Source organism: Antennarius striatus, chromosome 5 (assembly GCF_040054535.1).
Source record: "Antennarius striatus isolate MH-2024 chromosome 5, ASM4005453v1, whole genome shotgun sequence".
Classification (NCBI taxonomy): domain Eukaryota; kingdom Metazoa; phylum Chordata; class Actinopteri; order Lophiiformes; family Antennariidae; genus Antennarius; species Antennarius striatus.
Window position 1 is genome coordinate 17,644,093 of NC_090780.1, and position 19,944 is coordinate 17,664,036.

Here is a 19,944-nt window from a genome sequence, read left to right on the forward strand (position 1 = left end):
GAAATAAATCGATCGATAACTGAGAGACAGGAAAAGAAAAGGGAGGCAGACAGATGTTTTCCAACAGATCCACATGGTGCGACTGAACTAGCAGCCTTCTAATGACTATTTTACAATGGAGCAGTTGAGATTGTTAACTCTGAGATGAGTGAGATCATTAAAAACACAAGCACTGCTCTTTTATGACATTTTGAGTGGCCAAAATGTAATTTATAAATGCAAAATGGTATTTCTAATATGTAAAATGGGTTCTAGAGATCTTCCCAATATATTTCAACAAGTTAAAACAACATTTGAACACACTGAATGATGTTTTTCCACAAGTAAATAAAATAGGAATCTCTGAATTAACTCCTTGTCCAAGTCACCAAACCAAGACACACAACTACAACTGCAGGTGCATCTAAACAAGCGGCTGCGACTGTAGCTTTCAAAAAGACTAAATGTGATCAGTGACAGTGCCAATCCATGTCCCTTCTTTGTCTTTCTGTTATTAAACTGTGATTAGATTAAGAAGAAGGGAATTAAGTCTTTAAGCAACTATTTGTACGACAATTAATCCTTAGTTTAACCATCCGCTTCAAGGCCATTACAGCGGTAACTAAATTAGTGCAACAAAAGTATTCTTGTGTGTTATCCTGACCTTTAAGAAATCTTTGTAGTCTCCATCTGGTCTTTATCCCCCGGAGATGGGAGCAATCAAACATGACAGCTGGAAGCAGGTCTGTTGTAAAGCAATACCCTAGTGTTCCACCAAATGCATCAGTGGCATCAGACTCAATCATTTTATTTATTTGTTTGTTTGTTTATTTGTTTATTTGTTTATTTATTTATTTATTTATTTATTCATTCATCATTCATTTATTTAGTGGGGGGTTTTCAATGGATTTTATGTGCCTTCTTGTCTTTAACAGTCTGTAGTTGGTGTTGTGTGCATCCTGTGTTCTGTTGTACTGGTTAATGATCTAAAAACATGATCTCACTATATCTTTACAAACCTAATTTAGATGTAGTGACATGAAAAGAGAGGTGGCAGGAAGAACAGGAGTGTTTGGCCTAGTTAGGAAACACAGTGAGCTGTCCGTGGTTCTGAATTTCATAATATTCTCTCTCTCTCTCTCTCTCTGCTACCACCCCCCCCCACTCACTTTCAATTCACCTCACTTGGTGCTTTATGGACATGACAAACAGAGTCACAGTGATAAAATAGAAATGGTACAATTGTAATTACATACAAAAGAAAAGAGTGTGATAAAAACAGATGGGAAAACAGATGGAGTTGTTTTGTATTCAGTATGGTTGTAGCTTGCAACAGCGTGAGGAAATATAGCACACAATGCAGACAACAAAACACTGAATATATGACATATTTTTCTCTTGTGGTTAAACTTCATTGCATTAATGGCTTATTGTTCTTTCATGGTTTAATGCTTTACAATAAGTCATAAAAGATGCCCCAACAATGCAACCAGTCCATGACAGAAGATCTACAGTACCCAGTGCTATCTGCCTTATCATTTCAACTATATATTGGAAACATTTTAGATGTATATATTGTCAACTATAAAAATATTATTTTATGTACTGAGTTGCTTAAACTTTTGTAGCGCATCCAGAAATGGATGTCGATGGATGTTCTTTATCACTTTTTCACTTTCTTCATCGTGGTGAAATACAGCTTCCTTAGTTAACCTTTTTCTAATATCATGAAAATTAATAAGAACTTAATAAAAGTGGGGAAAAAAAAGTTCAAACTTGGAAAATTCATGATATTCCACCACTATACACAACTATATCCGGATCTGGGTCATTTGAGGGGAGACTAATGGGGAGATATTTAAAATTTGTCCAATTTGATTTTATTCCAAGGTTTTTGGAGGCATTAGAAATCGTACCTAAAAGTGTAGAAATGGGTGATACTAAGGAAGGAGAGATGGTAATGGAGGTCAGACGGCAATGGTCTTAGGGGCCCCGGAGTCTCGGATCACCACCTCCAGTAAACTCTCATATTATTACATTCTGTGAATACAGAATGACAGCCTCAGCTCACCACAGCCTTTCAGCCGTGGCTTGCCATCTCTCTCTCTCTCCTTCTCTTTCCCACCCTCCCCCTCCCCCCCTCTCTCTACCTCTCCTCCCCCTCCCCTCTCCCTCTCTCTCCTCTCTTTCTCCCTCTCTCTCCTCCCTCCCTCCCTCCCTCTCTCTGGAGTTGGTCGGTTGGCTGCAGCATCCTCACATCCATCCCTGCTCACCTCGCAGACAGAGACAGTCATCCTCTCTCTGTCTTCCTCTCGGTCTGCCTCGGTGTGTGTGTGTGTGTGTATGTGTGTGTGTGTGTGTTTGTGTGTGTGTGTGTGTGTGTGCGTGTGTATGTCGGTCGTCTCTAGCGAACAGGTGAATTTAAACACGGGTCATGGAGACCACCGTGGACCGGCTCTCCCGCTCTCATCCCGACCGGAGACGCACGAACTCACCGGATAAATAAGACAGCAGACACCGCCGCCACTGCGGTTCATCCCAGTGACACTCTCCAGTGTTTTCTTCTTCTAATTCTTCTTTTTCCTGCTTCTTCTTTTTCTTCTACTTCTTCTTCTTTAATAACTGGTGCCCTGCTTCACAAGTTTCCAACCAAACACGGATAAGACATTCAAGTCGGCTTCCCCCGGTTTTCAAGAGGCGCACTGGACCTGAGGTAAAAACGCATCCAAAACTGTTGAATCGCTGTTTGGTGTTCGCGTCGACCAAAAATAACTGTTTGTGTGTTTGACGTTCCGACATTGAGATACAGAAAATGTTTTTAAATTAGTCGAACATTTCGGGTGGGAAAAGGTGACTCACGCTGATTCAGACGCTGTTTAATCTGTATTTTACGCAGCGGGTTCAACCCGGTTGTGTGTGTGTGTGTGTGTGTTTGTGTGTGTGGATCACTCACACACACACACACACACACACACACACACACACACACACACACACACACACACACACACACACACACACACACACACACACACACACACACACACACACACACACACACACACACAGTGGGTCATATTATCTCCACCGGTTTTGTTGTGATGTGGTTTTGAACGCAGCCCCTCCTCCACGGCTCTCTGAGCAGAAGTCAATTCACTTAAACGGAATTCCATATATAACACACACACACACACACACACACACACACACACACACACACACACACACACACGCACACACACACACACACACACACACACGCCATTCTGACCAGTTGTAAGAAAATGTAATATCATATTTAGATAATCAAAGTTTTCAAATTGTGTTATTTTCCAACAATTCTTCATTAGAGACAGGTGCATGTCAATCTGTAGGCAGTTTTATTATATATTGTCATAGATTGAGATTAAAATTGAATGACAAATAAAATTCCATTTTATTTGAGTTTGGGATCTTGATTCAAAATGTGTAGTCACTGCATAATGTTATACGTTTTGTGGAAAGCTTTAATACATACTGCAGGAGATTGAGTTGTAAAAATACTGATGGCAATTTTTTTTTCTGTTGTTGTCGTCACTCCCCCAGTGATTTAAACAGAGAAGTGTGTGCTGTGTGACCGCTGGAGCATCCTAACATCCAGCCGGCTTCCTGATATGATGATTTAGCTCAGTCTTCCCTCTCATATTTACAAGGTCATGTACTCCACAAACTAAAACCCACACAGCTTTGTCCAGTCAGCAGTCGCTCGTTCACAGCATGACAGTCAGACCAGCTCATTGTATGGTGGATAGAGAATACTGACAAAACTAGGAATGATGTCCACATAGCACAAGGAAGGAAATTCATTAAATAATGCTTATCAAGCGGCGCTCAGTCAAGGATGCTAATCAAAGTAGATCAATAGGATTTTCTCCAACTAATAAATGCAATTAACTCTAGAGAAACTATAATCCATAGATGACATGAAACAGGTTGTAAACAGTTGATGTGTTCCAGCATGCTTAGAGACTTTAAATACCTTTTGTACTTTTACGCCACAATTTAACAAGGGATTTGGGTCCTGCTACCCTTTTAGCAAAGCCTTTTCAGTGACCTGAAAAGCATCGTAACAGCTGTGTTAGTGGCCTTCATTTGCTTCTACTGCAAAAAAAAAAAAAGTATTAATAAAATAGTAGGGTATGCAAATTCACCACCATCCATGTCCCTCTTCCCTCTCTTGTTCTCACTCTTTCATCCACTTTCACACACTTTACCTCTCCCTCCTGCTAGCGTGCACTCACTCAAACTGTGTCTCATCGCATCTCATCACTCTCAGGAGCACTCTGCCCTCTCTGCTTGTCTCCATCTCACATGCACACACATTAAAAAAAAAAAAAGCCTACCAGCCCACAGCTATGTTGGATGTTTTTTTTATTTATTTATTACTTTACCTCTCGTGTTCATCATCTTGTGTTTGATCGCCTCCATTTACTCAAGTCATTTGTTTGAACTTGAGTTGTCTGACTACACTACATGGCCACGTTTGCGACCTTTGCATGAGATTGTTTGTGTGTTCACGTGACACGTGGACAGAAAAAAACATGTCAGAGCGTCTGAAATCCATTGGTATTCCAAGGGCAGGTCATTTCTATTTCCTCCATTTGCGCCGTAGCTTCATTTTGGAGGGATGTTATATTGTGGAGGGTTATCTATAATGTAGAGAGCAGTCCTGTATTAAATATCTGCAGAGTTGGAGGTGTGTATTCCACCTCTCAGTTGAGGGGAGGGCTATTACACCATATTGCATCAATGAAGGGACAAAAGCAATATGTGAAAATAAATGTTTCCCCTTTTACTCCTTTTTTCTCCTTTTGTATGTCTACAGAGTTTTCCAGGGTCTCATGGCCTTTTGGCATGTGTGACCTCGCTCATACATTAAACTTGATGCTTTTATGATGCTGCAATAAATATGAGTTATAAAGCTGGCACCTATAGAAAATATTCGAGGCAACGAGCGACTGATGGTGAAGTTCAAGGGTAAAAACATAAAAGGGAGTCTATGATCACGCATCAAGAGATTCTGAAGTGGCAGAAACAGATAAAGTAGCAGAAGTCTATATTTAAACGGCCTCACTGGAGATAAGATGTCATCATTCCTCCAGTTGGAAACTGTGTCGGCAGAAGAAACCACATCTGTCACCCTGTCCTCGTTCAACTTGTTCAGGAGTCGTTCCTTTCTTGACATGTTCATAATTCAGCTTTTTAGTCAGATATTCCAGCATCTAATCTATTTGCAATATTGAAAATGACATCACATTTATTTATTTACCTTTTATAGCGGCTTGACAGCCAAAACTGAATAATTCACAGTGAAAACACAGTGAAAACATGGAACTGTCCTTTTTTATTTTTTTTTATTTTGTTGTTTTGTGATGCCAGAATGTTGTCAGTAAACTGGATTACAATAAGCAAGAACTAAAAGCACCCACAGCACTTGTTAAGGAATTTGCTGCATTTGCTGTGAAGTATAATAATCTGCTGACGCCTAAATGTAGCAGTCACAGTGTGCAGCTTAAAACAAACATCAATGAGTTGCATTCTGCAGCATTACCTGGTGAGACACTCACATCCTAGTTCTCATGAGGGTAAAATAAGTTTGTCTCCCTTTACTTAAGATCATAAGAGTATGTCAAACACACATTCTTTACCAGCCTGTCATCCTCCTGTAATTTGAAGAAGAGGGTTGACATTCCCAATAAGAGATAAGACACGCTTACTATCAGTTGAGCCTTTAGAATGTGTCTAAAATCTAAGACTATCCATTCTAATTAAATGTTACGTCTCACTTCCCTGGTGGCGAAGTGTTTTTATTTTTCCACCTCCCCTGCAGCTAACAGGTGTGCTAGTGGTGCTGTGCTGGAATGCTGGTGTTGGCAAAGCTAAAGGCTGACAAAACTACTGACTACTGGGACTTTAGTAAGTCTGCACACAACATAGCATGCTGTTGGTGGCTGGTATGGCAATAGGAGAGCAATTACCGATGCTAAAAGAATTTGTTTCGCCCTCTACTTGTAAAAAATTCAGCCATGAATTCCACAAAACTGTGGATAATTTGAGATCAATTTGAACAATTCCATTTTTTCTTTTCCACCTGTTACTAAGTGAGATTGGACAACTTTCTGTTGAGTAACATCCTCTGATGTTTAACATTTTTCTGAGAATCTATTCAGTTTATGACCCCCCCCACACACACACACACAAACACCTCCTATTTCCAACAACCTACCAACCTACCCCGCTGCTCATCCTCTCTGCTGAACCACCTCATAACAAGGCTGTTCCACGCTTCGGCATGCATTAAGATGCAAACCCTGCTCTCTGCTACTTCTCCATAGCCCTAATCATGGCTTCCTCTCTGCTATGAATGATTCTTACAGAATTACATTTACATAGTAGCAAAGCTCCCAAAAAATAGCCTTCAGTAGACTCCATCTGTCATGTATCGTCTGTTTGCATGTGTTAGCCCAGCCAAGAAGCAGTCCAGAGTATAATCCCTGTGTGGTTTTGGGTTACCATACCTCCAGTCTACGTGCTATGGCTTCATGTAACATACTCATATGCTAACAAGAGCTCAGGATTTAACGTGGACAGTCAGGCATGTACGTTTTGAGAAAAGAGAATTCATAATATTTACATGGGCTGACTTTCTTTCGAGTGAGACAATATGAGATGATTCTGTGCTGCACGCAGAAGCAACATCTTCATGTTGGTCTGGTTTGCTTTTGTTTCAGTCCCATGGACAGCGCATCAAGCCCTACCCTCATTTTAGCTGAGATGTCTTCAAATATTCTAAAGAAACTGTTAATTCATATTTGACTTCTGTGATTAGTACATGCCTCATTTGATTGGGAAACAGCGGCATCAGAGCTTGGATAAAATTATTCTCTTTTATTCTACAAGGGTGTTTTGCCCTCCGAGCACTTCACTGCTAACGATCTACATCGAGAATATATAAATGTATTTTGTAGACTATTACAAAACATTAATTACGATCCATTTTTTAAAGGAGAAACACATTTAAAACACAAAGACAGCTGAATTAATGTCAGAAATACAAAGAATAAATTTAAATAATATGTTTTTAAATAAAAAGAAAATTACTGAAAACCAATGTTAAGTGAAAGGCTACTTTAATGCTAAAACTGAGTTTGTATTCTTGACCTCCTCTTGTAATTCTAACGTCTTCAAAAGCAAAGACTCAGTGAGTGTTGTGCATGAATCTGGACCTAAGAGCAACAATCATATGTTTATTGAAGGATGTCAGGGAGCAGGGAACAATTTATTCTCTGAAAAATATCATTTCCTCCTGACATATCCTTCACTACCCCAATGTCAAATCTTCCTGGCACTGATGCTAATAGTGTGGGAGGACTGTTCTTTATTAGTTGGGAGAGTGGTTACCAGCTGGATGAAGCCTCACTGAGATGAGACACCCCCTCTAGAGAATCAGGTGAAAAAAATGACTGGACACAGAATACACAGCGCCAGGAGACCCCCCTCTGTGTTCAATTTACTTGTTGAATGGACTCACATTGCCACAATAATCATCTTTCCTTCTGTCTCTGTCACACACACATACACATACAGAAACACACAAAAGCATTACCATGAATGTGCCGACTTATATCATGCCCGGAATATAGGATAATAGTGTCATTAGTGTCATTATACATTACCCTCGTGTCATTATGGTCTGTGTTTCCTGAGCGTAACAAATGGAGACCTCACCTTACTGATTACACTCATTTGTTCACTTCCACTCTCTTCATGGGCTTTATAACTGTTTCATCAATTCATTCCTGGATAAAGTACATATGATGTGTTTTATTTTTAGTAAGAAAATACCTTACCTTCCATCTGTGCTGTTAAACAGTGATGCAAAACCAATCACTGTGTCCCTGCATGCATCTGGTTAAAAAAATGAATCTTCTTCTTGTATTTATTGTTATGTAATAATTAAACATTGCGTCAGCTGGTCAGGCAAGATATTTCTTTTTGTATCTGTGAAAACTATTCAATATTTTCTAACAGAGAGATATGACAGAGCCATCATCTCTAGTTGTCAACCAAATCAGCTTCACATCTTTTCATGTCATTACGTTTTTGGAGCAAAAAACTGAGAACAATGTAGATAAAATAATTCTTGGTATCTGCAAACAGAGTCACACCATGCAGTGGAAATACGATATTCCACTGACATAGCATCATCGCATGTGCCAAGAACAAAAAAACTGAGTGGAGCTCAATTTAATGAGGATTGTTCACACAGAATCCCCGAGAGAAGGGTAAAATGTAAAAGACGATGTTTATGTATCTCAGACTGGTCTTTATTGCCCACACATCTTTATCTGTCTCTTTCACACGGCACACATATTGTTGTCTTTGTGTCACCAGAAATAGAGATTGTAAAACGTGTTCAACATTTACAAAAACCAACTGTGTCATTACAATGTTACCAAATAGACTGTACAGATGAAAGCCTCACATATAACTCACCCCCAGAACAAATGATCACACTCAGTGGAGTGGTCTAAGCAGCTCTGAAAATGTTCATCTTAAACACATTTTGCTGCTTTAGGTTTTGGGGTCTACGCTACCTCCATTCACTGACAACAAGCAATGCACAGCATGTCTCCTCAGAGATTTTCACAAGCGCTCACACTTTGAATCAAGTGAAGCTGATAACAATGCTCATGACTCATTAGGAAAACGGCCCATAATAGTGATTTTGACTCGACTGCTAGTGTGTGGTTGTAACATCTGTCGTTGTGTTGGCGAATCCAAGCTGCCTCTTGGATGACAGGTGAACCCACCGCCTTCAGACCCTAAACAGAAGTCTAGTTGCTTCATATTTCAATGCTTTAAAGACTGAATGAGAATGAATGAGAATCTACACGAAGAAGATTGTAGATTTTTGTCCCTTATCGATCTATTTTTGTGTGTATGAAGTTGTTTCAACAGAGGCTTATTGTCGTCCAAGTATCTCATGAATGAAGAAATCATCATCCCTTTGTCCTCACTGGTGTTTGAAAAGCTGAATACATGCTGTGTTTGAGGCTCAGTATTAACAAGCAGGACAGCAGGAAGGTAATTTTTAGAATTGTCACAGATTGTGAATTCACAACATAATACCGTGCATGCTGGGGTAAAACAAGTTTCACTCTGCAGATTATTGTTAGACCAGGACGTACAGGGTGGTTAGCTGCATCATAGCCTATAGTGCATTCATGGTTGTGGATGTGTACAGTGCTAGATATAGTAGGAGCAGTATATTGCAACCTAAGGGACCCTTCCCGCCTGTAAGCCAACTTAAACCCAGTTTCACAACGTTTACAGTCAACTGTTGTGTCTGTTTTTTCTTCTTTCAATTATTTTTATACTAAACTTCATTTTAATCTTTAAATTAGGATGTGCTTTTGTGCAGTGCTTTAAAACGCAGTGGTTTTTAAATACACATAAACCTGTCTGAGTTGTATTTTTGTAATTACAGAAATCCTCTGCATCGCAGAACTGCAAGTGACTCATAAAGGTTTTTAGAAAGGGAGGAGAGGAACCAGAAATTCAGGATTGTGGAGATGAATAGACGCAGATATCTGCTATGTCAAGGGATGGAAACATAAGCTTAATATGGAACATTAATACAACTCTGCATGGTTTTTTGATCTGTAACTTCTCAAAGAGCTTTTTGTGTCCCAAGCTGTAGGTGTTAAGATCCCTTTATCTTTTTAAACTTCACCTGTTTTGTTCTCTGTCAGTGATTTTTTTAATCTCCTTGCTAAGCAAAGAACCATCAGACTAAAAACTGCCTGACAGCTGAACATTAACCCGTATATGTGTGTGTGTGTGTGTGTGTGTGTGTGTGTGTGTGTGTGTGTGTGTGTGTGTGTGTGTGTGTGTGTGTGTGTGTGTGTGTGTGTATATATATATATATATATAAATATACACAGAGAGAGAGAGACCCACTAAAACATGCTCACCCCTAGTTTGTAACCTTAGCCTCGCATCACTAAGTGCTCATCCAGTCACAGTGATTTAACAAGGTTATCTGTGCCAGGAAGCAGGTCTTGACTGAGTGACCCAGAGTGACTTCACCTCATCTGAGGAGAGTGCAGCTAATTATACCATTTTGGCCACGACACAGTAGTGTTGGTCTGGACTGTTAATTCATGCTAACCGTCCTCACCGACTGCCATCAGGCTGAGTCATTGACAGCTTACCCGTACTTTTGACATGTTGGAAATTCCATACTTTTACAATACCTTTAAACCCCAGCTTTTTACAGCACCAATGACAGATGATAGCAACATCACAACATCTCAATATGCCTCATTATTTTCAGGTTTCTTTCTAGGACTAATCATCCATTAATCAATAAGAAATAATTTCCATCTTACTGAATAACTGCTGTCACTGTTTGTGCTAATAGAATATAACATATAGCTTTGTTGCAGTTTGTCAATGAAACCTATCAAAGTTAACTTTTTCTGTTGGATGGCCTTCCTGCCACAAACCACATTTATTGGGGCTGGGGACCGGCCTACAGTTGTGGACAAAAAACACATGTATCTGTATTCATGAAAACACTGCATGAAAACATTCTTTTTAAAAAGGAGATGATTTTGGTGGACTCTAACTGTAAAAGCAGGAAGCGGCCAGAATTTAGCTGACTCAGAGTTCAAGAGGTCAGACATACAGTATACCTGGAAACAAAATCTCTGAGCTCAGACAGTGAATTCTAAAAATGGATATTTGCGAACTGATGCTACAGTCAAAGCTCTGCTGTGTGCTGTTCAAAGTCTGGTCTGCTGCATTCCGAGCTGCAGTGAGAGAGGAGGTGATTCATCTATCATTATCCACAGTAATGAGCCCTTGGCCACGACTCTTAAAAAGTCTAACTGGCTAGAAATCAGAAAATCATTCCCTTACGTGGTAGTTGCATCTTCTTTTCCACGTGGAATGCGATTTAACATCAACTAGAATTTATATTGACATCTGAAAAGGTTGAATAACAAAAGAATAATCCTGTTCACAAGATATCACATCTATAAAGCAGAAAATAGAAAAAAAAGGAAAGTGTTTTCATGCAGCCCTATTCTCCTCTAAACAGCATATTATATGTGCGGCAAAGGTGAATGTCAGTGCTGAGAGTGTCATACATCTATTAAATACTGCATGACCTATGCTTCTTTTTTGTATTGACAATAATAACATACCCTTGCAGCTGTAATTCTGATAATGAGGCCCTTTTGAAAAGAATGAACCAGCGAATAAGAAATGTCTCCATGCTTTGTGCTGATACAGGACTATTGTTATGTCAGTGCATTCTATGTTGCTATCTCACGAATCAAGAGAATCTCCATATTATACACCCATGACCTGATTTCATTGTGTGTTCATTGTATGCATGGCCTTTACATCTGCACCAGCTGCATAGAGCCAGCTTGAATGCTGTCCGAGTAAGTTCATGCCATTACAGGGCAGATTATGATGAAATTGCATTTGAACAGTAGCATCTGTTTATACAGAGAAATGAAAACAGGAAGAGGGATTTCAGGACAATGAGCTGCAATCTTAAGTGTATATATTGAATTTAATATATACAGTACATGCATAATGTATGTGTGTGTGCACGTATCCTGAATCATTCTATATTTCACCTGTCACTGCCACCAGTTAAACATCACGGCATACATTTAGGTGGTGTTTGTGAGCTTATGGATGCATGACTGGTGGTCTGGTGGTGTTCAGCCTCCTGCCATGCCCCATGTCTCATTTTTAATGACACCTAACATTGTTCACTGACTGACAGTAAGTGATTGATTGAGGAGATTGATGCTAAACAACAGGCGCGGTGAATCACTTGATCTCAGAGGCGGAGCGACGCTGAATTCACATTAGCACAACCTGAATTGACTGAGCTTCATTCCTTCGGGGGTGTTGTGTGAGTGTGTGTGTGTGTGTGTGTGTGTGTGTGTGTGTGTGTGTGTGTGTGTGTGTGTGTGTGTGTGTGTGTGTGTGTGTGTGTGTGTGTGTGTGTGTGTGTGTGTGTGTGTGTGTGTGTGTGAGAATATGCACACTCCTCTGTTTTTTGTCTCATCTTTCACCACCTGCTTTGAATGTATTCCCTCTCAGAACAGCCAACTGTCTAAAGCCCTCCGTTGGATCTTTTATATATAAAATCAATTCAGCATTCTAACATCCTTCAAAAGTAATAACTGGAAAATGTGCTGATGTTAAGGTGAATTTTTACTTTATTGTCTTAATTTAGTATATTAAGTCCTGATATGGGCAGCAAGGTGGCGCAGTGGGGAGAGTTTTCACCTCTCAGCAAGAAGGGTTCAGGTTCAATTACTGACTGTGTGCAGTTTGTGTGTACTTCTCGTCTCTGCGTGGGTTCTCTCTGGGTTCTCCAGCTTTTAGAAAAACATGCAGTTTAAGTTTAGGATCACTCCAAATCAACCTTAGGTGTGAGTGTGTGCACGAGTGATTGTCTTTCATGTGGCCCTGCAATGTGCTGGCGACGCTTCTGGGGTGTACCCAGCCTCTTGTCCGTAGCCAACTGGGATAGGCTCCAGCAATAGCCTCTGCATTTTAGAGAGATCATCACCAACCCTCAGTCTCTGATCATCATGTGGAGGTGTCTTTAGGAAAGATGCCAAACCCTAATATATGTTCTCTTCGATGTCATGTCAATCCAGAGATACAGCTGCTAGATGTAAGACTGTAACCTTGAAGCCTTCATCCTATTTCACACTGACAGACGTCTGTCATCCCTCTGATGTTCAGACTATATATTATTCTGAAGGAAATTTCCATGGCGTGTGGTCTTGATCTGCAGAATTTAGGTGAACTCAAGTTGCTGAATTTAGAGGCCGGGGTAGTAATACTGCCGAGAGGTGAAATCTGTAACATAAACATCCAGTATTTATGAAGTCTTACTGCCTAAGTAGCAGGACAGTAACATGAAATCTCATTACATTGAGTGTGTTTTTCTATGGATTAATCAAGTAGTGTGAATTTGCTGCAGTGGAAAATGAAACAAATTTTATTATCATTTGTTTGATTGATTGTCTCTATTTCATCTTGAAAAAGCATGCAGGAAATCAGTGACAACCTTTTTCATTTGTTCAGGTGGTTTATGTGCATCAATCTCACATCCTGTCTCATATGTGTCTTTCATTATGCTGACGTAATTAATAGAATTATTCAGAAAGATAAACCGAGTCTTGACAATGGTAAGGGCAGCCTTGATATGTTAGCGCTGCAGTCAATCCTCCAACATACTGTGTGTAATGCCTACAAGGTCACACTGTGTGAATATAAGTGTATGCATGTTCAGTGACCCGACAACAGGGAACATGTAATCCTACTGCTTAGATGGATGCACACCAATGCAGAAATCCAATTCATAACAGATTTATTCTCACATTTGTAATAGAAAAGATTCTGATCTAAAGGTATCTAATTCATAAACACATTTAAAGACAGTAAAGATTCAATCTTTACTACATAAAGGGAAAAAACATTGGAATTGGGTTACTTGAAGCATGTAATGTAAGACCCAAGGCATCTGAATGTCCACTGTGTGTGTTGAAGGTGCGGTTAGAGGACACTGACCTTCACAACAACAGCACACTCTGCACTTGTCCGGAAATGTTAGCCGGCCACATCGGCCCATGCATATTTGATGCAAAAGCTTGACTTGGCTTGAACAGAAGATATGCCTTTTGGTATGTCTCCTCAAATTAGGCGTGTTGTGATGATTTTCTTTCCAAAGGTTTTTCTACATGGAGCCTTTTTTTTTTTTATTTGTGAGGTTCTGAAGTGACAAATCTAGGTCCTTGTGCTTTAAATAGGCCAACTGTTGACCCAATTGTGAGCACTGCTGTCTGTGGGAGTGGTGCTCCAATGAGAAAAGGAAACCAGACACTTTAAGATGTAGAAGACAAAGTGGATGAAGTGTGTGATAAATTTCTTCACTGAGAAAGAAAGCAGTGGTTGCCCATCTGGGTTGTCTTGACTGTGGAAATTGCTACGTATGTTTGGTGCTTTCAGTCACTGGCATGTGCACAAACATTGACTCAGTGGCTCAAAATAACCAGGATATTTTTAAAAGAAAATAGTTCTTTTAATCTTGGAGTCCTGACAGAACATGTTTTGTTAAATGCTGAGAAAATAAAACAGATGTATATTCAAGTATGTCCTTGCTTTGATATGTAGAGTAAGATCATATGAGCTTTGACCAGTCTGACCAAATTTATGTGATAAAAGCTATCAAATGTGGATTATTTCAAAGTGATTTGTTGAAATCCATGATCTGTTCTTCAGCAAGCTTATGTCTGAGTACTCTAAGGTTGGCTTCTGTTGCGTTTTTAATGCCAGTGATTTATTCCTCCTTTGTTCCTTCTGCTGTTGCTCCACTTCTCTCCCTCCCTCTCCCCTGTCACCCCTCGCCTCTCTTCCTGTGGTTGCCACTGGCCTTGTTTTTGACCTATATAGTGACCTGGACCATATCGTACCAACAAAGGAATCCAAGAGATTTGGACTCCATCCCATTCCCCCGACTCTCCTCAGCACTTGCCTCTACCCCTCTCTTTTGTAAAATGGAGAAATAGAGGGTAACGGTATAAAATCCTTGATTGCTTTATGAATGGAGCATTGTGAATGAAAGATGGCTTCCTTTCTGGTTACACAAGTGCATAAATGGAATAAATCATCACACAAAAAACGCAAAAATGTTGGTGAAATGTCTCATTAATGTACAGTGGTACCTCTACTTACAAAATTAATTGGTTCCGGAAGAAATTACGTAAGTAGAAAATTACATAAGTAGAGACGCGTTTTCCATGCAAATACCCTAATCCATTTTTAGCCCCCAAAAATTCCGACATGAATGTTTTATAAAGCATAAAAATGCATCAAAATATGTAACAAATACATGTTACAATTAGATTATTACACAATAAATGAGAGTTGTGCATAACGTAAAAAAAAAAGAACAGAGTAAAGAATAATAATGACGGTCGTTTACCTTTTAACTGCTGTCCCCATTGTTTTTTGCCCTCTTTGGTTTATGCGCTCCTATCTCACCATGCCGAATAACAGAGTGAATTCCAGTCCTCCTTTTGAACTTATCCAACCACCCACGTGATGCCTTAAACTCCTTAAACTTCCTTTTGTTTTAATAACGTGGCAACTGTAGATACACTACAGCCATATTCTTTGGTGAGATCAACCAAACGCATCCCTTTCTCATGCTTTTCTTTGATCTATTGCTTTGTTTGTACGGACAAAAAAACGTTTCTTCGTCTTTTCTTTTCCTCTAGTTTTCTCCGTCACTTTGTTGGGGTCCATAGCAAATACGTACTGAAAAAGTATATATACACACACACACACACACACACACACACACACACACACACACACACACACACACACACACACACACACACACACACACACACACATATATACGGGTTAATATTTAGCTGTCAGGCAGTTTTTAGTTTGATGGTTCTTTTCTTAGCAGGGAGATTTAAAAAATCACTGACAGAGAACAAAACAGGTGAAGATAAAAAGATAAAGGGATCTTAATATCTATTGCATGGGACACAAAAAGCTCTTTGAGAAGTTACAGATCAAAACACCCTGCAGAGTTGTACTGAAAAAGAAACACCTCACGGGTCAAGTGCCGAATGCCGAACACTCCACAAGCACAGATCTAGCTCCACACAGAGGTGGAGTGGCATCCCTCTTAGCCAATGGGATACCAGGAAGACACGTAACAGGTAATAGCCAATGGCAGAGCAGCTATGAGAATGTTGCGTTCAGGAACCTATGGGAGATTCGATTATCAGCCGATACTGTGTTTTTACATTACGTAAGTCGAAATTTCTTTCGTATGTAGAAGAAATATTTTCCTGATGAGAAATTTCGTAAGTCGAAAATTTTGTAAGTAGAGTCATTTGTAAGTAGAGGTATCACTGTAGATACAACTGATTATGCAACTGGAGTTTTGTAATGCAGACAAAAATAACTATTAAATGCTTTTACTCTATTCTCCTGCAATTTGGGATAAGAAAGATATTTTTGCATGCAGGTTGTGCTATTTTTGTTTATGCTTTTGTTGTATTCAGCAAATCATGTCAGATTTGTCACTAGTTGACAATGGTAGCAGTAGCAAGCTTTTCTTGATAAATGTTTAGAAGGAATGCCCAATCAGAACTGCCATCTGTTTCCAGCAAAAAAGAAATGTGCTGCCAAGCTGCTGTGGGAGTGACCTGACTATTTGTCTACCAACGATTAAATATCTGTGTTAATTATCTTTACCGTAACACAATTTATCTACTGATGATGACACGAGTGGCAATGATTACAGCCACTACTCGCCATAACTCTGTAATGAGGGGTAAGTCAAAAAGCGAGGGGCACTGGAAAACAAGGGGTTAGGGTTACAAAGAACAATTTGGATTGAGTCTTTGTCTCTCCACCTACTCTGTGCTCCACTTGCAATGTCTTGAACATGTGGGGGTTTAAAAGACAAGATTTCATCATGGTTGACTCATAGAGAGACTGAACACTGGACACACTGCTGATTCTTATATAGGCTTGACTCACGTCAATTCACCTGCCAAAAACAGCCTCAAGAAGAAAGTTTGAAAATACTTCACATCGAGTTCTCAAAGGGTAAAAAAAAATAAAATAACAGTAGTAGGATTATCCTGGCAATGACAGCTGCTTTAAGTCACTTCTAAATTCTCTTACTTTCTTGTTTCTCACGCCAACAAAATGCAAATAGATTTCTGGAGCGCCACAGATCAATATGAACTCCTGTACATTTCAAGAATAGAAAAGCACAGCATGATTCTAGTCTGAGACTTACTTACTTTTTAGTCTGTTTTTCTCGCGCCTTGTTGATCTGTTACAGACTGTATGTTCAGTTTAAAAATGATGAGAGAAAAAATTCCTTAAGGAGGAAATTGACACACTCAAAGCAAAGCACACATAACAACAGAAGAGGAAGCATCTGACTTCTCAGTGTGACATCAGGAACAGGGTTAGCAAATTGCTGTGACAGTCAGACATTTGAACCCCAGGGTGGATCTAGCTGGTGAAGTCAGGCTCTGATCGTTGGTGGTGATGGGAGATCCTGACAGTGCCTGTTGGTATTATTGTAAATGTTTGCTGCACCAACAGTATCCCTGAAAGAGCTTGTGTCAGTTTTAACTATGAGGGCAGATTTTAAAGATTGGCAGTTAATCCTTCAAGGGTTGCCCACGCTGGGAGATTATAGCTCACTTCAGCTGTAGTCCTCACACTGTTGACTTGAGTTGGAATTTTAATGCTGGTGACATGTGACGAAAGTATTAATTATGTTTTGTTTAAAAAGCGAATGTATAAACGGCACAAACCGTGACGAATAATAATCCACGTCACAGCGTTTGCATGAAAGCTGCATTTGATGCCTACTGTTATTTCTCATTTTGTTGAGTTGGCACAGTTACGTGTTTGTTTGTTTTTTGTTTTTTTGTTTATTCATATCTCAGAAGAAAACTAGTACTTTCATTCTCCAGGGTTAATCGAAAATCATGTGCAGCAATCCCATAATGTCAGCTTTGTAAATCCACTGACTTTGCAAAGTGCCTGTGAGACTTCGGTGTTGACAGGAACAAAAGCATCAGACTCTGTAACCATGAATGTGTAAAGTGCTTTTCTGCAGGTCTGAGTAAGACAGATGAAAGCGTGGGATTGTTTTCTACTTGTACTTTTCTGATGAGTCTGTTTCCTCTGTGAGGGAATTTTTTCTTTGTGTGATTTATTGGGTTTTTAAGATTAGTTATTTCAAGCGTGAAAATGTAGGGCATGTGCCATGAAAGAAATCCTTCAATCTGCCATTAATGAACTATTGTTCTCCCAGAATAAGTATCAAACTAATTCTGACACCGATGTGTTTCAAACTTCAAACAACTGGGCTGGTTTTTATGGTCAAGGACTCGCATGATGAGAGCATCCTGGGATTGTTTTTTTTTAGGTGAAATGACATGGGGGGAAACTGAGCAGCCTTGTCAGAGCTTTGTGTTGAACAAGTTGTGTCTTTTCCACATTTAACGCTGTGTAATGAATCAGTGTAAAAGAGATATGACTGATTTTGCCTTGAAACACCTTTGCTTCAGCTATTGTGGATGAACATTTGAACTAAAAATAGTTAATATAGTTTTATTCAAAATTTTCTAGTTTACAGATTTGTCCAGTAAGCATGACAAATTCGCCCTCCTTCGTTTACTCATAAGTGGGTTGATGGAGTTTCCTACAAAGTACTCAACATGTCAGTGAAGTGACCAGAACATTATCTGAGCGCCGAGGTCAGTGAGACATACACTGATACTCATTCAGCCCATTAGCAAACTTGGGTGCTGCTATAACTGTACTGTGAGCCTGTGAGTCAACTTCATTTCATTCATCAAGCATCAACCTCATTCTGTGACATGTGATGTGTGTTTATGGCAAATTATAGAGTTTAAAATTGACTGTGATTTTCTTTTCACAGCAAGGCTTTGGCATCAGAGTATTATGCAATCCGTGAATAACAAGGATGCGAGATATGGGTCACATTTTGTTTTTTTGTTTCCGTGTTCTCCATCTTCAGTTTGATTGGAGGTAAACAGTCTGTCCTTAAAGGTTAGATTTTCAACCTCATGAAAAGTCTGTTTAACTCATTTCCTGCTATTCACATTTTGTAACACCTCAGGTTTTTCCCTCCTAGTTTAGTTTGCTTTGTGTTTTTACCTCCACAACAAACCTGGCAAATATATTTATGTGCCTAAGGTCAAAATAACTCAAACAATATTATGTTTGTTTAAATTTAGAAATAAAATGAAAAACTCTGCTTTTTAAAAAAAAAAAATTCCTCACGTGTTTTTTTTTATATACCTTGCATTTCCAAAAATAAATGTATACGACACATGCATAAAACTTTACAGCTTTATAAGTTGTTCACACATAAATAAAACTTAGTGTTTTACAGTACTGCTTTTATTATCTGCATTAGAACTTTCATGGTAAAATACATTGATTATCTTTCTCAACTAACTGAAAAGCTAATTCGTTCATTCATTCAAGATCAAGTGGAATTAAATGGAAATGACAGATATTTTGAAAACTTTAAGTCCAGGACAACAAACTCAATCTCTCAAATTATCTCCAATCATGTCGATCAGTCTCCCCTCCTACCTCTTTTCTCAGTGCTTCACTGCCCCCCATGTCCTTAGATCCTTGTCTTCTTACTTAAGAAGATATCAGGAAAGTTGCAACCAGGATGTCTTGCTGATGGTTTCTATGACAACAATTTTCAAAGCTAAATTAACCAAATGATAAGTTGTACACCTACGGAAATAGAGTGTATTTGTGTTCTGACCACTGTCAGATTATTTTCTAAAAATTTTGTAAATGCTCTATCACAGAATGAAAAACATAAATCCAAAATAATTAACATTTGGATTAATACTGTTCATAAACAAACAAAACTAAGCAGCACTGGCAAAATCATCTCTAGTTTGTTTCAGACACATTTATCCCATTCAATGTTGGCACAGGCCACACATTTTTGAGAATACACAAGCCCTCACACATTTTGACTGTGTACCCATGCATGCACACAAATACATAATAAATTATTGCCGGCAGAAAAACCCTCCCACTGTCTGCTGAGCCGCATTGGAAGACATTGCTATTTTGTGCTGCATATTCGTATTGATAAATGATATTCCTTAATCAGCCATGTCGCCAATAATATGATCACATGTGAATTTCATCATTTAAAGACTCACTAACTGTTTCTGATATTTAAACGTTAGCTGAAGCTATCGGGGGTTACATGGATGATGTCAGATAAAGCAGCGTAAAAATCTGCATTCTTCAGACGTACAT

The 19,944-nt window shown here is 39.2% G+C and overlaps 1 protein-coding gene across 5 annotated transcripts in view; it reads left to right on the plus strand.

Annotated features, from left to right (window-relative positions):
* The first annotated feature begins 2,268 nt into the window (after nucleotides 1–2,268).
* The window catches only part of dlgap4b (discs, large (Drosophila) homolog-associated protein 4b), a 97,416-nt gene continuing 79,740 nt past the window's right edge, over nucleotides 2,269–19,944 (plus strand). For all 5 annotated transcript variants that reach the window (XM_068315639.1, XM_068315641.1, XM_068315640.1 and 2 more), the window contains exon 1: nucleotides 2,269–2,692. The gene's annotated coding sequence lies outside the window, so the exon portion shown is untranslated. The remainder of the gene's footprint in view (nucleotides 2,693–19,944) is intronic.